We start from the raw sequence: 6,266 nt of genomic DNA on the forward strand, positions 1-6,266 counted from the left end.
AATTTTTAGCAGCGTTCCTGTCAGGAACTTTTTGAGCCTTGTATGTTTTTAAACCTGCATTAGCTTTTACTTTTCGTACCAAATAGTCCGAGCACTGAGCTAACCGAGCTGCTTTCCTACCGGATGTGTTGGGAGCTCTTTTGAAAATGCGTTCTATTTTTTGGCTTTAGAAACATCATGTGGACCATTCCTTCTACCTGAACCAGGTTTTCTATCAACTGACAAGTTCTCCCGGTACTGTTTAATAACATTGGAAACAGTTTGACGGCAGACCTTTGTATGCTTGGCCAACTTTTTGTAAGACCAAGTTGGGTTTAGTTGAAAATATTTAATAATTTCAGTACGCACTTTTTTCTGGTCACTCATTTTAATCAGATTAACAAAAAAATTAATATAATTGACATTACACATAATAACTGACATGTTTTTCAAAGGTAACTTGATCAAAAAAAAAATATCAAATAATACTTTGGTTGAAAAATGTAATGAAAAACGTGTGTTAAAAATTTTTCGATCTCACTCCTTAGTCGAGACTATAGTCTGTTCTATAGTCGAGACTATAGCCTGTTCTATAGTCGAAAGTATAGTCTGTTCTATAGTCGAAAGTATAGTCTGTTCTATAGTCGAAAGTATAGTCTGTTCTATAGTCGAAACTGTACTCTGTTCTATAGTCGAGACTATAGTTTGTTCTATAGTCGGCAATATAGTTTGTTCTATAGTCGAAACTGTACTCTGTTCTATAGTCGAGACTATAGTTTGTTCTATAGTTGAGAATATAGTTTGTTCTATAGTCGAGACTATAGTTTGTTCTATAGTCGAGACTATTGTCTTTTCTATATTCGATACTATTGTACTATTGTGTTTTCTATATTCGAGACTATTATATGTGGACTATAGATCAGTCTATAGACTGGATTATAGATCAGTCTATAGTCCAGACTATAGATCAGTCTATCGGTCTGTAGTCCAGACTATATTCTAGACTATAGATCGGTCTATAGTCTAAACTATAGATCAGTTTATATTCTGGACTATAGATCAGTCTATAGTCTAGACTATAGATCAGTCTATAGCCTGGACCATAGATCAGTCTATAGCCTGGACCATAGATCAGTCATAGTATGGGCTATAGATCAGTCTATAGTTTGGAGTATAGATATGTCTATAGTCTGGACTATAGATCAGTGTATAGTCTGGACTATAGATCAGTGTATAGTCTGGACTATAGATCAGTGTATAGTCTGGACTATAGATCAGTGTATAGTCTGGACTATAGATCAGTGTATGGTCGGGACTATAGATCAGTGTATGGTCGGGACTATAGATCAGTCTATAGTCTGGACTATAGATCAGTCTATAGTCTGGACTATAGATCAGTCTATAGTCTGGACTATAGATCAGTCTGTAGTCTGGACTATAGATCAGTCTATAGTCTGGACTATAGATCAGTCTATAGTCTGGACTATAGATCAGTCTATAGTCTGGACTATAGATCAGTCTATAGTCTGGACTATAGATCAGTCTATAGTCTGGACTATAGATCAGTCTATGGTCTGGACTATAGATCAGTCTATAGTCTGGACTATAGATCAGTCTATAGTCTGGACTATAGATCAGTCTATAGTCTGGACTATAGATCAGTCTATAGTCTGGACTATAGATCAGTCTATATTCTGGACTATAGATCAGTCTATAGTCTGGACTATAGATCAGTCTATAGTCTGGACTATAGATTAGTTCAATAGTCTGTTCCACAGTATATTCTGTAGAAGAGACTGTAGTCCGTTCTATAGTTGAGACTTTAGTCTAGGCGAGTCCAGTATTTTAAATAGTCCAAACTTCTTTCATTTCTATAACAGTGACTACAGTCTGAACTAATAAACATTTATCTTCAGTGTCAACTTCCTCCAACCCAACACTTAAATTTATTGCTGCTGCTGGACGAGGCAAACCGACGGACGTATAATCATACTTACAACATGTTTCCTTTTTCTTTGGCTTAATATAGTGTGTTTTTGTTGCATCCACAGCAATTTCATATTCTCCTGTCTTCTTGCTATGATAATGTTTATTCGTCTATTTTCTAGACCACCTGCATATAATTTTTATCTTTTTGTTTTTACCTTCATGTAATACTTTTGGTTGATTGTCTGTTGCTTTTTCTCTTTCTTCGACTTGTGTGTGGTGCAACGATTCATATTGTCTGTATTATGATCCTTTTTAGTATATTTTGTCTTTTTCTATTCTATGTGCAATTGTTGTGTCTATTGCAACATGCAATATTATTGACAGTTATGCCTCTTTATTAATGTCATTGTTGTTGTTACCGCAACTAGTGTGTATATAGTTGTGTATAGCTGCTGTTGTTGATGCTATTGCTAAAAACGTATTGCAAATTGTTGCCAACAATTTCATCAATAATTGTTTATTGTTTCAATTTGATCATGTGTAGATTAGGGTTGTTTATAGTCTGTTTTTAGATCTGAGACTATAGATTATTCTATAGTCCAGGCTATGGTATAGTGTCTGTTCCACAGTATATTCTATAGAAGAGACTATAGTCCATATTACTGTAGTAAAGTATTGACTATAGTCTATTCTAGTCATTTACATCGTCTTGAGCTTATGCTATAGTCAACACTACTGTCTATTCTATAGACAAGACTTTTGTCTGTCGTAACTGTAGCTTTTTCCATAGTATTTTTTATTCTCAAACCTATACTTAGTATGTTCTAAAGTCAGGACTATAATCTGTTCTACAATCGTGACTGTAGTCGGTTTTATAGTTAAGACTGTCGTTTGTTACATTGTTGAGCCTTTATATAGTTCATTATTCTATCTATAATCGAGACTTAAGTATGTTCTGTGGTCGAGACTGTCAGTGCTGTAGTCAAGAATATAGTCTATTCTAATGTCGAGTCTAATATATAGTCTGTTCTTATGTCAGGGCTTATGTATGGACTATAGTTAAGACTTATTCATTCTGTTAAAACTATTGTCTGGTTTACAGTCGAAGATGTAAAACGACGAGGCTATAGTCCAGTTACGGATCAACGGGAAGGGAAAAAGAGCAATAGCCCCACTACAAAAATCGAATATGTTGCACACAAAATATATAAATGAGGAAAAAGGAAAAAAGAAAATAAGTGAAAAAAAAATACAAAAGATCAAACCCCCAAACGCTTGAGCTGGATCCGAGGCTGCTATAGTCAAGAAAAAAATCCGATCTTAAGTTAAGACTTCATTCAATATACACTCAGCTCTCAATATTCAAAATGTCATAGAAAAACAATACTCCCTAATAAAATTGCATTCAAACTAGTAGGTCCACACATCTGACCAGTTTTAGCAGATGCTTCTTAAAGGTCTTTTGATTATTATTGTTTATATTGAACTCTTGTTGTTTTTATTATTGTTGTTTTCCTTAACGTTTAAATTATACTTGCAGTAAATTTAATGTCAGTTTATTTTTATATATCTTTTCTCTCTACAGGTTGATTGTCTGTGCAACGTCATTGCAAATAACGTGTACTTTACAAACAATGACATTAAGTTTAAATTTAATTGTTGATTGGTAATAATTTATTTTATTTGTGGCTGGCAATATCGACTGTTTTGAAAATGTAATCGCTTAAATGATATCCAACCGGATGGTTGAATGGCTTGGATGGTAAGTTTAAATTTTTTTTTTTAAGTTGAAGTTTTAAATATAGTTTAAGGCTACAAAAATGTGATGTAAACATGAAAGACATATGCAAAAATTGTTTGTAGAAAGGAATTCATGTAGAGTAATAACCTGAAGTCATCTCTAGCTTTTTAACAGATATCACAAACTGTGGTTACAATTAAATACATTTAACAAAAATTTATAGAATTTTTTATTCACTAGACAACAACAAATATTTCATCATACATCACCCACATATTTATCTTGTTTTTCTCCTTCAACAATATTTTCATTCTATATCATCACTCTGTCTGTACAATACAACATAAACTGTTGGCATAATTCAATTCTTAACTCAAAAATTAACTCATTAAACTTGTATTTGATATAAATAATTTTGAAAATAATTAATTTCAATTAAATTAAACAAAAATTTATCGCCCATTTACTTAAAAAAAATTGGGTGTGATTTTTATGTTGAATCGTTGTCCAGCTCTCTTATCCACTCGTACTTGTTTATATGTACATACGTATGGAGTATCTGTCTTTCTTTTTATTAAGTTATTATCATCATTTTATAAAATTAAATTTTCATTCATACAAGTATTTTATTACATAAATACACATACGTTAAATTGCGCTCTACACTTGATATATTAAATTTAAGAAGAAACTCAGAACCTATTTTGATTACGACTCTATTGGACGATTTTGATTACTAGTTGTACTGATCTATAGACCAGATTATAGATTGATTTATAGAACAGACTATAAACTGATCTATAGACCAGACTATAGACTGCTTTACAGACCAGACTATAGATTAATCTACCGACCAGACTATAGACTGCTCTACAGACCAGACTTTAGCTGTATTCCAGACCTTAGACTGATCTGTAACCAGACTGTAGTCTGATCTCTATTCCAGACTTTAGACTGATCAGTATACCAGACTATAGACTGATCAATAGTCTAGACTATAGACTGATCAATAGTCTAGACTATAGACTGATCTATAGTCCAGACTATAGACTGATCTATAGTCCAGACTATAGACTAATCTATAGTCCAGACTATAGACTAATCTATAGTCCAGACTATAGACTAATCTATAGTCCAGACTATAGACTGATCTATAGTCCAGACTATAGACTAATCTATAGTCCAGACTATAGACTGATCTATAGTCCAGACTATAGACTGATCTATAGTCCAGACTATAGACTGATCTATAGTCCAGACTATAGACTGATCTATAGTCCACACTATAGACTGATCTATAGTCCAGACTATAGACTGATCTATAGTCCAGACTATAGACTGATCTATAGTCCAGACTATAGACTGATCTATAGTCCAGACTATAGACTGATCTATAGTCCAGACTATAGACTGATCTATAGTCCAGACTATAGACTGATCTATAGTCCAGACTATAGACTGATCTATAGTCCAGACTATAGACTGATCTATAGTCCAGACTATAGACTGATCTATAGTCCAGACAATAGACTGATCTATAGTCCAGACTATAGACTGATCTATAGTCCAGACTATAGACTGATCTATAGTCCAGACTATAGACTGATCTATAGTCCAGACTATAGACTGATCTATAGTCCAGACTATAGACTGATCTATAGTCCAGACTATAGACTGATCTATAGTCCAGACTATAGACTGATCTATAGTCCAGACTATAGACTGATCTATAGTCCAGACTATAGACTGATCTATAGTCCAGACTATAGACTGATCTATAGTCCAGGCTATAGACTGATCTATAGTCCAGACTATAGACTGATCTATAGTCCAGACTATAGACTGATCTATAGTCCAGACTATAGACTGATCTATAGTCCAGACTATAGACTGATCTATAGTCCAGACTATAGACTGATCTATAGTCCAGACTATAGACTGATCTATAGTCCAGACTATAGACTGATCTATAGTCCAGACTATAGACTGATCTATAGTCCAGACTATAGACTGATCTATAGTCCAGACTATAGACTGATCTATAGTCCAGACTATAGACTGATCTATAGTCCAGACTATAGACTGATCTATAGTCCAGACTATAGACTGATCTATAGTCCAGACTATAGACTGATCTATAGTCCAGACTATAGACTGATCTATAGTCCAGACTATAGACTGATCTATAGTCCAGACTATAGACTGATCTATAGTCCAGACTATAGACTGATCTATAGTCCAGACTATAGACTGATCTATAGTCCAGAATATAGACTGATCTATAGTCCAGACTATAGACTAACTGTTCTACAGTCCAGACTGTAGACTGATATATAGTCCAGGCTGTAGACTGATATATAGTCCAGACTGTAGACTGATCTATAGTCCAGACTATAGACTGATCTATAGTCCAGACTATAGACTGATCTATAGTCCAGACTATAGACTGATTTATAGTCCAGACTGTAAACTGATCTATAGTCCAGACTGTAGACTGATCTATAGTCCAGATGTAGACTGATCTATAGTCCAGATGTAGACTGATCTATAGTCCAGACTGTAGACTGATCTATAGTCCAGACTATTGACCGCTTTATAGTGCATACTATTGACAGAT

This window comes from Lucilia cuprina, chromosome 6 (assembly GCF_022045245.1).
Source record: "Lucilia cuprina isolate Lc7/37 chromosome 6, ASM2204524v1, whole genome shotgun sequence".
In the NCBI taxonomy this organism is placed as follows: Eukaryota; Metazoa; Arthropoda; class Insecta; order Diptera; family Calliphoridae; genus Lucilia; species Lucilia cuprina.